This window comes from Silurus meridionalis, chromosome 9, assembly GCF_014805685.1.
Source record: "Silurus meridionalis isolate SWU-2019-XX chromosome 9, ASM1480568v1, whole genome shotgun sequence".
Classification (NCBI taxonomy): Eukaryota; Metazoa; Chordata; class Actinopteri; order Siluriformes; family Siluridae; genus Silurus; species Silurus meridionalis.
Genome location: NC_060892.1, coordinates 19,574,557 through 19,588,321, shown reverse-complemented (window position 1 = coordinate 19,588,321; position 13,765 = coordinate 19,574,557). Strand labels below are relative to the sequence as shown.

At 34.6% G+C, this 13,765-nt stretch overlaps 1 protein-coding gene across 4 annotated transcripts in view; it reads left to right on the top strand.

Moving 5' to 3' along the window:
• The window catches only part of LOC124391299 (inactive N-acetylated-alpha-linked acidic dipeptidase-like protein 2), a 316,808-nt gene that overhangs the window by 189,613 nt on the left and 113,430 nt on the right, over window positions 1-13,765 (top strand). The window lies entirely within an intron of this gene.

Sequence of the window (13,765 nt, the reverse complement as noted above, 5' to 3'; positions counted from 1 at the left end):
TGTCTAAACATTGTTAGAAAGTGTCTTCATCTCTCCCAATTTGATAACATATTGGATAATAACTACATACTTTAGTGAATGTAACCATATCCTGACTATTGAAATGTCAACAATGCTACTATGCTATCAGCTAAGATAAACGCACTTACAAATTCGGTACAGATGACTACAGCAAAATTTTTAACTGTTTAAATGGCCCAATTTAAAGCTTTTAATAAAATAATATTCACCTAAGTGACCAAATTCATCAGCAATCTTTTTCCCAACCAACAGACTTGAACACAGGTCGGTAAAGAGCATTTCCTCAAGTTACTTTTACGTCAGGTGATGAGACAGGCTGGTCCGAATAATGCTGATAATCAAAGTGATGATAAATTTCCCCAAGTTGACCCCCAACCAAACGGATTGGGTTCATATCCTTGTGTTACATGGTGGTTTGATAATAGGTAACATGGAAGGCTTTAAATAAGTTTCCTGTTAAAAAACAAAACCCAATCAGTGATTTCTATACAGCTTTCAATATGTCTGAGAATTAAAAACTCAGCTTACAAGTAACTTTCCAGTAATTTAAGAGCACTTTCGAAAATCATAGTAATCAACCTCTTCTCTATGTCAGGTGTCTCTTGGATGGTGGTCTTGAGTTGCACCTTAAGTATTAATACCTATACTGTATTCTTGTTGTGTACCTTTAAAAGCTGGCCGTAGTCCAATTATATATTGTATGTATCTTTTAACATATAATATGTTCACGTTTCCAGGTCTTTCTTCCACTACACTGCTGTATAATCTGTCTTAAAGAGCTTTGTTTTTTCACTAACAAGGATTAGGGCATTTCATAAAATAGTACTATTAATGGTTTTCTTACCATAGTACATTAATGATTTGAACTAGTGTGATGAGGAGACAGCATTATGCACTTTTATGTTGCAGCATTATAAACATTTTAATGTTGATGCACTTGAATGAATTGAACATACTCTAGCATGAATATGTAAAATTGTGTGACATCATAGAAAATGCCTTACTGTAATTAAATGCTGAGCTTCTATAGCTCAGTGTTGCACCTTTGGGCCTTTTGAACAGATTAAGATGCTAAATTGCAAAATAGTTTGTACTGTGGTATTCTGTTTACATTGTGTTTAATGTGACACACTTGCTACATACTAACGCTGAGTATGGAGCCACTAGGAAGGAGGAAAAGAAGAAGTCCAAGATGGAGCTTAATTGGATGTGATGAGTGAAGACTCAAGGTAGTTGGTTTGAAAGAGGCAAGATGTAGAGGACAGAGTAGTATGGAGACAGATGATGTGCTGTGGCGACCCCTAACGGGAGCAGCCGAAAGAAGAAGACGACGACTTTCTATATATCAAAGGTATTTTGTCTCAAGCCACGGTCTACTCACTTCTTTGGCATACCTACCCACAATCCCATGGGTCTGCTGTATTTCTTGACAGATAGAGCAAAATGGGAATAATTCTACTTGGAAAAAAATTTACGTGCATCTCTGTGAGCCCGTTGGTGCCTAGTCCATTTAACTGTGAGCATGTGGACTCAGTGGAGATTAAAGCAGCAGGATTTACACATGTCTCTGACAGCCAAGTCCCAATGAAGAAAGCAGTATGTGTGTGTGTGTGTGTGTGTGTGTGTGTGTGTGTGTGTGTGTGTGTGTGTGTGTGTGAGAACTTACCAGGTGTGGGTTTTTGCACAACATCAATAAATACAAAGCTTAGGTTCTACACTTGATGTAGCTTGAACCCTTAGGATTAATGTCCTCTTAAAGTTTATATAACAATGTGGGTGTGTTACAACCCTGCACATCAATGTAATGAAATGAGTATGAAAGCGACAGTTCCATAAACCTGCACAAACTACGGCAATCGGTGGAGACTTCAAGGCTAGCTGACCATGATGGTCCATTCTGCAGAGCTTCTATACCTCACTAATTAATCACCTTAATTGTGTGCATTTATTGATTTTTCACCTGAGTCAGCTTTTGTGTAGTACAACTATAACAAAAGGAGAAACCTCGGCAGTCAGCGCTCTCGAGAAGCGTTACGATGAATTGACCGCTGAACTAGTGGGAACTCAAGAGAAATAGCACACTTATTGCTTGGTTTATTTGTTTTTTGTTCCTTTTTTGGTATTTGCTTACTTCATCCATTGCAGAGGGGCCTGAACAGAATCCAGACAGTCTCAGAAAACAATCCTGAACAAAATGATGTGATTGTTTTAGCACTTTCTAAAAATAGAAAATATACAAGAAGGAGGCAGACAGTATATTGAGTTAATAAATAAATAGTAAATATGTCAGAGTATTTACATATTATTGAAACTGGCAACGTTTTCTACTTTTCTATTGCTTAGAACCAATTTCCGCACTTGTTGGCTCATTTAAAAGGAGACGGCCATGTGATCCCTGGGTTTTATATGCCTCCTTCTAGTGACTATATGGCGACAGAGTGCCATTAAGCCATCATTAAATTCCAATCATCATTAAATAAGCATTTGCTATTCCCCAGGTCTGTTGCAACTTCAACACTCTAGCCTGAAAACACAATAAAGAGCAATTAAAAAACAATGAAATCTTAAAGATCCTTGATGCATCAGCAAGTGTGCTGGACATGAGGGTCTATTTTACATCCTGTCCATCTGCTGGTGATTAAAATATATTGTGTATTCAATGAATGCTGGAACCTAACTAGTACACTGTCTGCATTAGTAGTCCTTTGTCTTTAATTTGAACTTGTATAATTTTCCTATGTATCTGTTTATTATTCTTTTATTTTATTTTTTTATTTTTTCATCACAAAATAGGGTTTTTTAATTATGCTTTTCTTGGTGGTTTTTAGAATAGAAATTGGGTAAGAAGCTTAATCCACAGATTAAAAAGCCACAAATTCACGCTCCTTTTGTTGATCCTCAAACATTCCCATGCCAACTGTAGGAAGTATCTGATACAGTTCAAGTCTGGGCTGATCAGGCGACATCTTTGTATGGTCTCCACATCACCTCAATTGTCTTCTCTACATTTGGAGGAGCAGTGGCTCTGCTCCAGAACTCTGAACTGTTGAGCCCAGCAGCACTAAGAAATAATCAAATTTCCACCTGTACTCTTAATCATATTAATTATTTTACAACCCACAACTGCTAAACAGCAAGCTTTTCCACAAATCGAGGTCATGCGTCCCCAATCTACAACAGAAACTTCGACACTAAGCCAATTTGTTTGACTCTCACACTGTCTTTTGTCAGTACTAGGGAATGACATGGCAATATAATACAGGAAACAACAGAAAACAAACAAACAAACAAAAAAAGGATTTAGACACAACAAGCATTTGTAAGATTTTGGAGGCAAAATTTTCTATAATCTATAAGATGTTTTCTTTTAAATTATGCCAATAAACATATATTTTTTTAATTTACACCAGTGAATACTAGTGAAACATATTTCTTTATACATTGTGTTTGTGTGTGAGATAGAGATAGAATGTATATTTTATTGATGTAACATTTGTTTATAAAATTTCGAAACCACACTAGTGCCAGCATTATGATAAAGAACACCATTTCACACAAGTCACTGCAATGTTTTGACATTAGCACCTGCAAAAGTAATTACTGTACACCACACTCACTTTTTTGTTTTACATTATTTTATAATGGTCTCCAGATGTTCCCCTATTCCAAGTTTTGGTTACTGTTTTGTTTGTGTTTTGTTTGTTTTGTTTGTGTTTATGTTATGTTTCTCTTTGAATTAGCATAAAATACATTGATCTGCACTTGCATCTAATCTTTGCTTTATTTATATAACAACTAGACTCATGAAAACTATCTCTAGGTTATGTATTTAACCCTGGTTCCCTGAGAGAACGAGACGTTCTCCGCCATCGAGATCCCAAAGGGGAAACCAAAAATCTTAATTTTTACATGAACTGCATTCCCAAAATTGTACAAACTTAAATAAAATATACAGTACTACTGTAATATCTTGCCTTTAACTTCTTCACCAGTGGAAAAGTGTCTCCCCTCACCCAAAAGAAAACCCATTTTTTTCCAGGAATCACGCTTATTGGATGATAAGCAGAAAAAAAACATAATTATTACTCAAAAATGTAATTTACAGCATGTTGTGTACCTGTTGCACACCAACCAAAAGATGCATTGCTAGTTGCTATTGCCAAGTGGCCCCTCTTGGGCCCTTTAGCAAACCTCTTAACTCTCTGTGTTCCAATAGCAATGTATCATGGCTGACTCTGGGGTCTGACCCCAGCCTCTGAACATCACTGGGATATGTGAACAAATAATTTGTGCTGTAAAATATATTTAACACGTAAAAACTTTTCTATTTTTTTTTTTCTTTTCTTTTCTTTTCCCTATTTATTATTGCCACCCAAACAAGGTCAAGAACGCTCGGATCAAGGGTCGGAAAGCACAATAAAAATCACATGTTGATATGTTCTTGACTCTAGTAGGGACCATTGGGACATAATAAGGCATCCGGATTCTACAACAATATGATTTCTTTGGCTTAATAAAAAATATGCAATGAAAATCATCTGACAATGGTATTTGTAGTGGGAAACATTAGAATTATTTATTATTTATTTATTTTATTTGTTAGGTTTTTTTTTTCAACAGGAATATTTCCCTTGCCTTTCTTTTCCATCTCCTAATTTCACAGGACCTCGTGCTCCGTGCGTGTGTTGCATTGGCAACAGTAATTCTCATCTCCTGGCAGTAGTTAAACTTCCAACTGCTGCACTGCATGCACACAATTTGAAGCTAGAGACCTTGTGAATCCAATGGGACTCATTCTGTTCACCGAGCTGTTCATTATCTTCTTCCCCACTGACTGCTGTCTTCACGGTTTACACCGTGCGCTGCATGTAGTCAGATCAGTTGTCGTCAGTCTAAGCGAATGAGCTGCTGTCAGAGATTGAGGACGCCGTCTCCTAAGACTCCATTCTCCATGCAGTCTAGGTCTGTGACTTTATTTGTGCGATGGCTGTATCACTTCAGACCTCCAGACTAATACTCAGCAACCAGACCTATTAATTTGAATGCTTAGTCATTTGGACTTGCTTTGATCACTCTCACAGCAGCAATGTATTCCTCCCACTCCTCTCTTCAGTATGGCTTGATGTGAGATTTTTTTTTTTCTATTCATCATGCCGACTGGCCATTATGTGACAGAGGAGGGTGGGCATGAGCATGCTTGTGGGTCTAAATTGCATTCATGTGACACTCGGGTAATAAGGCTAATGTGAGGTTCGTGCTCGGTGCTCGGCTCCTGTCTCTGTTTAACCCAGGAAGCAACATTAGTGCAGAAAGCCCTCTTTTTCCCTTTTCACTAATGCCTATTAGTCACCTCTCTATTCATAAAGAGATTGCAGTCAGTGTCCAAAACGGCACTATAATTAAAGAACCGTGGAAGCAGGATCTTTACGTATTTGTGCAAGCTTCACTCTAACCATTTCCTATTACAGGCTGTGCCAATTTGCCCATTAGCTTTAATTTCTAGTTTTGTAAGCCCATGTGGACTAATTACGGTTTCTTTTTTTGCGCATCTATTGTGCACTACGCTGACAGGCCAAAAGCTGTGGCCGGTTCTGTCGGAGTGATTGCTTAACAGTGACTTATCCAAACACATTACACTGTACATGTGATGTCTTGTTCATACCATCTTCTTTGCATTTCAAAGAACTAAAAGCTTTGATGGACTGTCATAAAAGCTTTGAATAAGCAATCACAAGCGAATCCTTCACCGCAATATGAAAGCTTAAGTCATTATCCAAAAAAAAAACGCTTGAGCATGTTGTGCTGAATTATTTATTTAGAACCCATAGGCATAAAGTGCAAGTCATTAGAAAAGTAAGATCTGAACCTACTGCAACTTGCAATAGCTTCCTACTCTGGTGAGGTATCAGCGAGTCATTCAGGCTTACAAGTTCTTTCTGCATGACCTTATAATATATCTATTTGCTAATGGAGGGAATGAACAAAAGGAAAGGTTTTTGTAAAGGTCTTTTTTTTTTTTGTCAAAGATCTCTCTTTGTGAGAATAGTGGCATGATTGCAAATACAATCCTCATTGTATTTCTGTTACTCATATTTAGCTTACATTCTAAGAACAATTTGGTTGATTTTTGCTAAAGCTTCAGTGACTGAAAAAATCTCAATCTAAAGAAAGTGAAAAACTGATACAAAACAGATCAATGAATCAAATCATCGAAATGATATTCATATATACTTTCAGTTTTTCAAATTATTACAACTTCTGTAAATAGGTACTACTGTATCTTTAAGACCCTTCCTATATTATATTAAAAATGTTTTTTAAAATTTGGTAATGTTTGTTAATATTAAATTCAGATTAAATTAATCTTTAAGAAATATACTTGAATGCAGTCCTTTTCTATCCTACATATATTTATTCCTAAAATATACCTAGCACATTCTAAATAGTATTTTATTCTTTAAATATTTAAATAAAATTAAATACAAAATGATATGTCTAAGTGTCCAAAAATTATGATGCCGCTTAGAGATTAAAAATTGTGAGCCTGGAAATATGAAGGTAGCAAATACATAAAATAAAACAAACACAAACAAATAAATAAATAAATAGATAGGCTAAGACTAAATACTTTGTAATAAGACTGTTTTATTTTTTTTTTTTACATTTGATAAATAACTATATAAATATTTGTATATATTATCATTGTTATATTTAATCTCCTATACTTTCCTTCTTTCTTATTTCTCCCCCACTAAAAAGTCAACAAATAAAAATAAATTGTGACATAGGTCATATGCACAGATTTTTGATGAAACACAAATGTTACCTCTATTTTTCATACTGTACATTGTAAATATTTTTTGGTTGCTTTTATCTAGACACCGAAATTGAAGCAATTCTTACTTTTAGCAACCACCTCAGGAAGCTTACTTTCGTCATATTGACCTGCTCACACACAGGCTGTCCTTCTGCAATAACATTTTTTTGTGTGTGTGTGTCATTTTCCTGTAAAATGTTCACCAGCATTAATGCATGAATGAACATTCATGAAAAAAAAAAGAAATGGAAAGAAATCGGAATGGTGCATTCATTATGAAGCATTGCATATTCTTTTCATTTTGTTGCTTGGAAACCTGTTATCAAATTACTCTTATCTCAGAGGTTTTTTTTTTTATTAGTGTTTGTAATGTATTAATGTCTTCAAGTGCTATGTGAGGCTTTGGAACAAATCCAAGGGTATCTGTTTTCAAAAGCAGGCGAAAGCCGAGTGTATAAAACTCAGCTGCAAAACACTTGACATAAAAGAGACACCTTGGAATAAGCCAGTTTTCTAATGGGGATTAATAGGCAGCCTGGCACCATATTTTGGAATCATTTTTGCAAAGGTTGGTGTTTAAAAGCATATTACCTAAAATTATTAAGACAATTAGTTCATGTTAACAATTCCACTTTGTCAGTTAAAGCCTTTATTCCATTGCACCCTCGAATGATCGATTCTGACTATTAATTTTGTATTAAAGAGATACTGATATAATTGCAGATATAATGCAAATCGCAGGTTTATCATATGGCACTTGTTCTAATATGTGGCTGCATCTGTATGACACACTTCACACAGCCATGACAAATATTTTGCATTTTTTGAAATAATTTTCAATCCCAGTTATCTATAACAGTTACTGTAGGTTCTGTAGAGAGCATGACTATTTGTAGCCTTTCTTACGGTGGCCGAGATGTGCAAAACACATGAACAAATCCGAAAACAAAATAACAAATGCAAAAACAAATGAACAAATCCAAAAACAAAATAACAAATCAGAAAACTGTCATTGAGTTGTTCGTGCAACAATTCAGACAAACCGGAAAAGGTATTTATATATTGCAAATGAAACACTTACCGATCATTGGACAAGACACCTGTCATTCAAGATATACAGGAAGTATGAAATCTTATAACTTTGTTTCTTGTACATGTGTTAAGTTCTCTGTTTAGTTTAAAATATTATTTATTTCAATAAGTGTACCTTTAAATATAAGAAAATAACAGAAGTAAACACTGGCAAGCAGGGACAAACTGTTGTACTTCCTGTATATCTTGAATGACAGGTGTCTTGTCCAATGATCAGTAAGTGTTCCATTTGCAAACTATAAATACTTTTTTCCGGTTTGTCTGAATTGTTTAACGAAAACAGATGAACAAATCTGATAGTGTTTTGCACTTTTTGACCACCATACTTTCTTCAAGATTAGAATGTGAAATTGTAAAAAGATCAAAAGTACAACAAATATATGCAACATTTCTCTCAAATAAGAGAAATAAAACACATTGATGTGTCATTACATCAACCCATAACTGACAGCATGCCCCATTAGTTGTATTTTCTTTATACAAGTAACATTTTAACTAAACATTAAACATAAAAGTTATGGCTTAAATTTTTTAGCACTAAAAAAAAAAAAGTAATGCAGTGTCAGGCCATGCATTTCACACCCATGCCTTCAGTGGTGTCTAACTCTTAATAGCATCATTATGACACAACCATCAATATTATAGAGAAACTCAGTATAACAGAGTGCTGCATAATAGACAGGTATCTCAAGCAGTTAGAATGAATGACATTACTAAAGCAAGAATCATAAAATGGCTCAAGTTTTCACTGCATTTTTGTCCACTTTTTTTGTTACTGTTTTCCTGGGGATTTGTAATAAAAGGAGATGTCCTGCTTTTTTTTTCTTCTTGTCTGTCCCTAAATGTCCTTAAAAGTGTTTCTGTGATCAAATTAATATCTTCTTCTTTGTAAGCCATTGTATAATAAAAAAACAGCTAATAAATCAATATATTTAATCTATTCAAAGAACACAAAAATGTAGATGTATACACCCTTGCGAGCAGGCCTCAGAGTAACCAAATTGCAGTTTGGTTGGTTAATGTGACAGCTACATAGAGTTCATGGTAAAAAAAAAAAAAAAAACCTGCAGTGCTCACAGTGATGATCTTATGGCAATACATAATGTGATGGCTAAAATCTAATTTGATAGATACATTGGCAGTTGCATCAGAGACAGGAACTTAGGTGAGTTAGACACAAGGTGCACAATAAAAAAAATATAAAAAAACAAATAAGTAAATACATAAAACATTTTCTTCTGACTTTATAGTACAGTATGTGTGTCGGATGGCTACGTGGCATAACCTTCTTGCAGTATTCTTGTAGACCTAATCGTCCTATGATATGGCAATGACATTATTATAATTCCTCTAATTCAATTAAATGATTTAGGCAGTGATTGAGACAGATCCTTAATCAGTACCTCACCTTAGAAATTATACATATTGTGACTATTGTACTAATTTAGTGCGTGGATTATTTTACCTTTACTCAAGCAGTGGAAAAATATGTTAAACACTGCTGCATAGAAAATTGGTTAACTTACACACAACAGCGATACTGCAAACATACATTAATACTAGGCCTTTAGTCTCAGTTGTCTGATGCCTACTGTCCAGTTTTTCTCAAAAATATTCTCTCTCAACTAGAATAGAGGTGGTCTCTTTCTTCATCTCATCAAATACTTATCAGACTTGCTTAAATGCTTAGCGCTCTATTCCACATATGTGGTGAGACTAGGTCCCTGCCAGGTGCCTTGAAACTAATTCCTCAGGCCCTGTAGACCTCAAGGAACGCATAGAGAGTGTTCGACTTCTCAAATCATCATGCCATATGGGAAAAATAATGACATTTTAAATCGTTGGAAAACACATTGGTAGGAAGTCGAATGGATAGGGAGCAAGTCAGTTCAGTGCTCATCATTCCTGAAACTACAGAAATTTTTAATGAATGTAAAGATTGACTTACAAACATCATGGCTGACCGCACAGTAGTGGTACATATGGCACACACATCTATATATATATATATATATATATATATATATATATATATATATATATATATATATACAGTACAGACCAAAAGTTTGGACACACCTTCTCATTCAAAGAGTTTTCTTTATTTTCATGACTATGAAAATTGTAGATTCACACTGAAGGCATCAAAACTATGAATTAACACATGTGGAATTATATATGGAATTATATACATAACAAAAAAGTGTGAAACAACTGAAAATGCCTTCAGTGTGACAATTTTCATAGTCATAAAAATAAAGAAAACTCTTTGAATGAGAAGGTGTGTCCAAACTTTTGGTCTGTACTGTATATATATATATATATATATATATATATATATATATATATATATATATATATATATATATATATGTTTTAAGATTATTTTGTTCTAAATGAGGGTTTGCTCATCATCATTGGCATTTTGAAACCAATTGCCTTTCCAAAGTACATGGTGTGTATGTTTGCTTGAGAAAACACTTGCTCTCATGCTTTAAGTTCATGCTTTCATTTCTGTTTTTCTCCTACTTCAGATCATCCTTTTGCTTAATTGCCATAATATGTTCAGTTACATTGGGATTTGTCTATTTCTGTCTCATTTTAAAGCCTTCATGATATTTTCCTTTCCTTGCCAGCTTTGATTTTACATGTTTATTATTAATAGTTTATTGTGGTACTTTTTGCTTTTGACCCCTTTTTAGCCATATAGTGAATGGGTTCTCAATAATAAAAAAAAGAAAGCATTCGAAATCGATTACAGTTTTAGAAGAAGAAAATAAGACAGCTGAATGTCTATTGAAAATTCCAAGCTCCCACAGCATACCTCTTAATATACAGTCAGAAGTAGCTTACAGTCTAATGTGTCTCACAAGTCACTTATTTAATTAAGCAACAATTGATACAAAATGTTTTAAGCAGCTTAGAAGTGCAAACTCTTTTTCTAAGAGTGTGATGCATTTTTAATAATGAAAGGCCAAAAACATTAGCTTTTTTCTTCTGAAATTAATTTCATTGTATCTGATGCTTCTGTGATGGAATGGCATCATATCCCAGCTGAATTCTTACTTTGCTGCAATGCCACTAAAAACAACATGGGAAGCAATGCAATATATAAGGGACATGGGAAGCAATGCAAAATATATACTATGTATGAGACAAGAGAAATATGCTCCATATTGTTGTGACAAGATTGGTTTAATGGCCTGATATACCATGTAGTTTGGCACCATTACCACTGTTTCTGCCATTTTCTGAAGAAACACATTATCATAATCTCCTCAGTTCATGCCATTTTGGCTATTTACCTTGGTGTGCAAGCAAAGCCTGATAGCAAATGAGTAATGACCCAGTGATCGGCCACACTTATCACTTTATCTGGCCCATATATTGCTGTGCGATGACGGCCCTAAATTAATCTGAACCTTTCAGAACACAGCCATAACTCGGCCTCAAAAAAAAAGATAACAGTGTGCTGGGCCAAAGCATTTTTTGCTTTATTTGCACATCCCAAATGGTGTTAAAAATTTTTATTTGTCTGATTGCTGATTAAACACAGTATAACAGCTTTTAGGTTCTTGGTCTTTGCCATATCTGGCCCTCATGTACTTAACTACAACCATAGCTGACACTAATTTCTCATGAATCCTGGAAAGTATGTGGGAGATATAATTTTTTAAACCTTTGCCAAAGTAACAATTGTACATATGCAAAGTCTGCACTGGGTCTTGTATAACCTAATCTATGGGGAAAAAGTCTGCAGTTATGAAACAATTAGAATAGCAAAACCTGAAACCCATAGATTAAAACTTAAAGTTAAATGAACACTATATATTTTAGCCAACCAACCCAGTGGAATCTCAATTCTAGTACGCACCTGTTCCATGGTAAATTTTTTATTTTTTTTTTACCTATGCAACAGTGCCTATCAGAGAGCAAACCATATGGAGGAAATAGACTGAGTTTACTAAAACTGAGTTGATACACAATAGTCTACCATGTCTTATTTTACTGTTGCATGTAGTTAATCTCTTCCCACAGGAAATGAATGTATAGAACAATATACTGCATGACCTGGAAACATAAGTGTGATTTAAAGTAGACTAGAGCAATGTTTTACAATGGTTATATTAGTTTAGTATGTATTACAGACATACTGTAATACCTTTAAATTTCTACCCAGGAATACACACACAGATAGACAGAATTCATGCTTCCATTTGTTTCAAGTCTGTTGTTTCAAGTCTGTAGTTTCTTTATTTGCAAATAAATGCTAACAAGCTGTTCTTGCCATTAGCTGCCTCACACATTTAAAACAAGGACCAGAAAACATACAGTAATTAATCTAATTTAACCTATTCTAATTTTGCATTTCTGTTTGCTTTGTCTTTTGCAAATCTGTTTTAAACAATGTTAGCTACTTGATTACTTGAATGTTAGCTAGTTGATTTTATGCCCAGTGGATGTCTTACCATATGTACTGTAATCATAATACAAAAAAAAAAAGCTACAGTCTGAGCTACATAGACACAAGCCCTTTTTAAAATATCTATTTTATATTTTAAGGCTGGTGGTACTGTTTCTGGTTTCAACAAAGTGAACAACTATTTGTTAACTGCAAATAAAACAATATCCTGGCTAAAATTGTAACTGTATTTGTATCTCTTAAAAGGAAGTGCAAACATAGACTCAAGAACAATGCATTTTTTGGACATTTCAAAAGCATACCTGGATATCATTTGTTTTTTGCCTACTAAGCCAGATGCAAAACAGGTTATAACTCATGAGGTATGATAGCAATTTCTATACTAATTTGACATGATTAGCTAATGTCAGCAACAAAATGAAATTAAATGTTTTTATCGAAATTGGCCTAGTACAATGAGATTCTATTGGGGTAGTAAGAGACGTAGCCAGCCAAGTTTTGATAGTTGTAATGCATCACACGGTTGTAGGGTGTAGTTAAAGTAAAATAAATAAAAAACAAAACTTGGTAATGTAGTGCAAGAGATTAAGAAGCCTTGAGGTGTTGTTTTGGAGCCTTATAGTATATATCATGAGTGTGTGTGTGAGAGATAAAGTGAGAGAAAGAACAAAAGAAAGCGTGATAACGTCTGTGGTAATAAAGAAGTGGGAAAGGAGTAAAAGAAAATAGCTTCTTGTTTTCCCCTCACACACTGCAATAACATGGACCACTATATAAGCTTTCAACCTGCCTGTGCCCATCAAAAGGTATCAGCACTGCCTCATTGCAATTGCCAAGGACGAACCCATCTTGTTCTCTGATGCAGCAGCTCACTAGGAGTAATTTTATTATTTTTTCGGAAGAAGGTTTTTTTTTCTTCTTTTGAGGATGCTGTGTACTTTGTGTGAAAGTTTTTAGTTGTTCAAGATGCAGAACTAATTGGGTAGTTCAAGATAAGAGCTAGTGGCCATGTCCTGCTTATTTTCTCTAAATGTAGAGAAAATTCTTTTGGGCCATCCGGAGGAGGAAGCGTGCTTTGAATGTGTCCCTGTAGATTTACCAAGGAATGCTTTTTACTTTCCTTCTTTTACAATTCTATTGTCTCACTCTCTTGTTTTTTACTGCAGCCTGTTTCAATTGTAAACCCCATCTTCTTCAAACTAGTTGTATTTCCTGATCATATTCTAAGATCCCTTATAGGGAGAAATCCATTTATTATATGTTAAATTATCCTCTTAAATACACATGATTTATGGCAAATTAAGTTATTACACTGCTACACTCTTTGTACAGGCACAAATAACGGTTTAGTTTAATGCCCATTAATAAGTGTTAAGCTAATTAACTCAAATGATCTCAATCCGCTATATGCG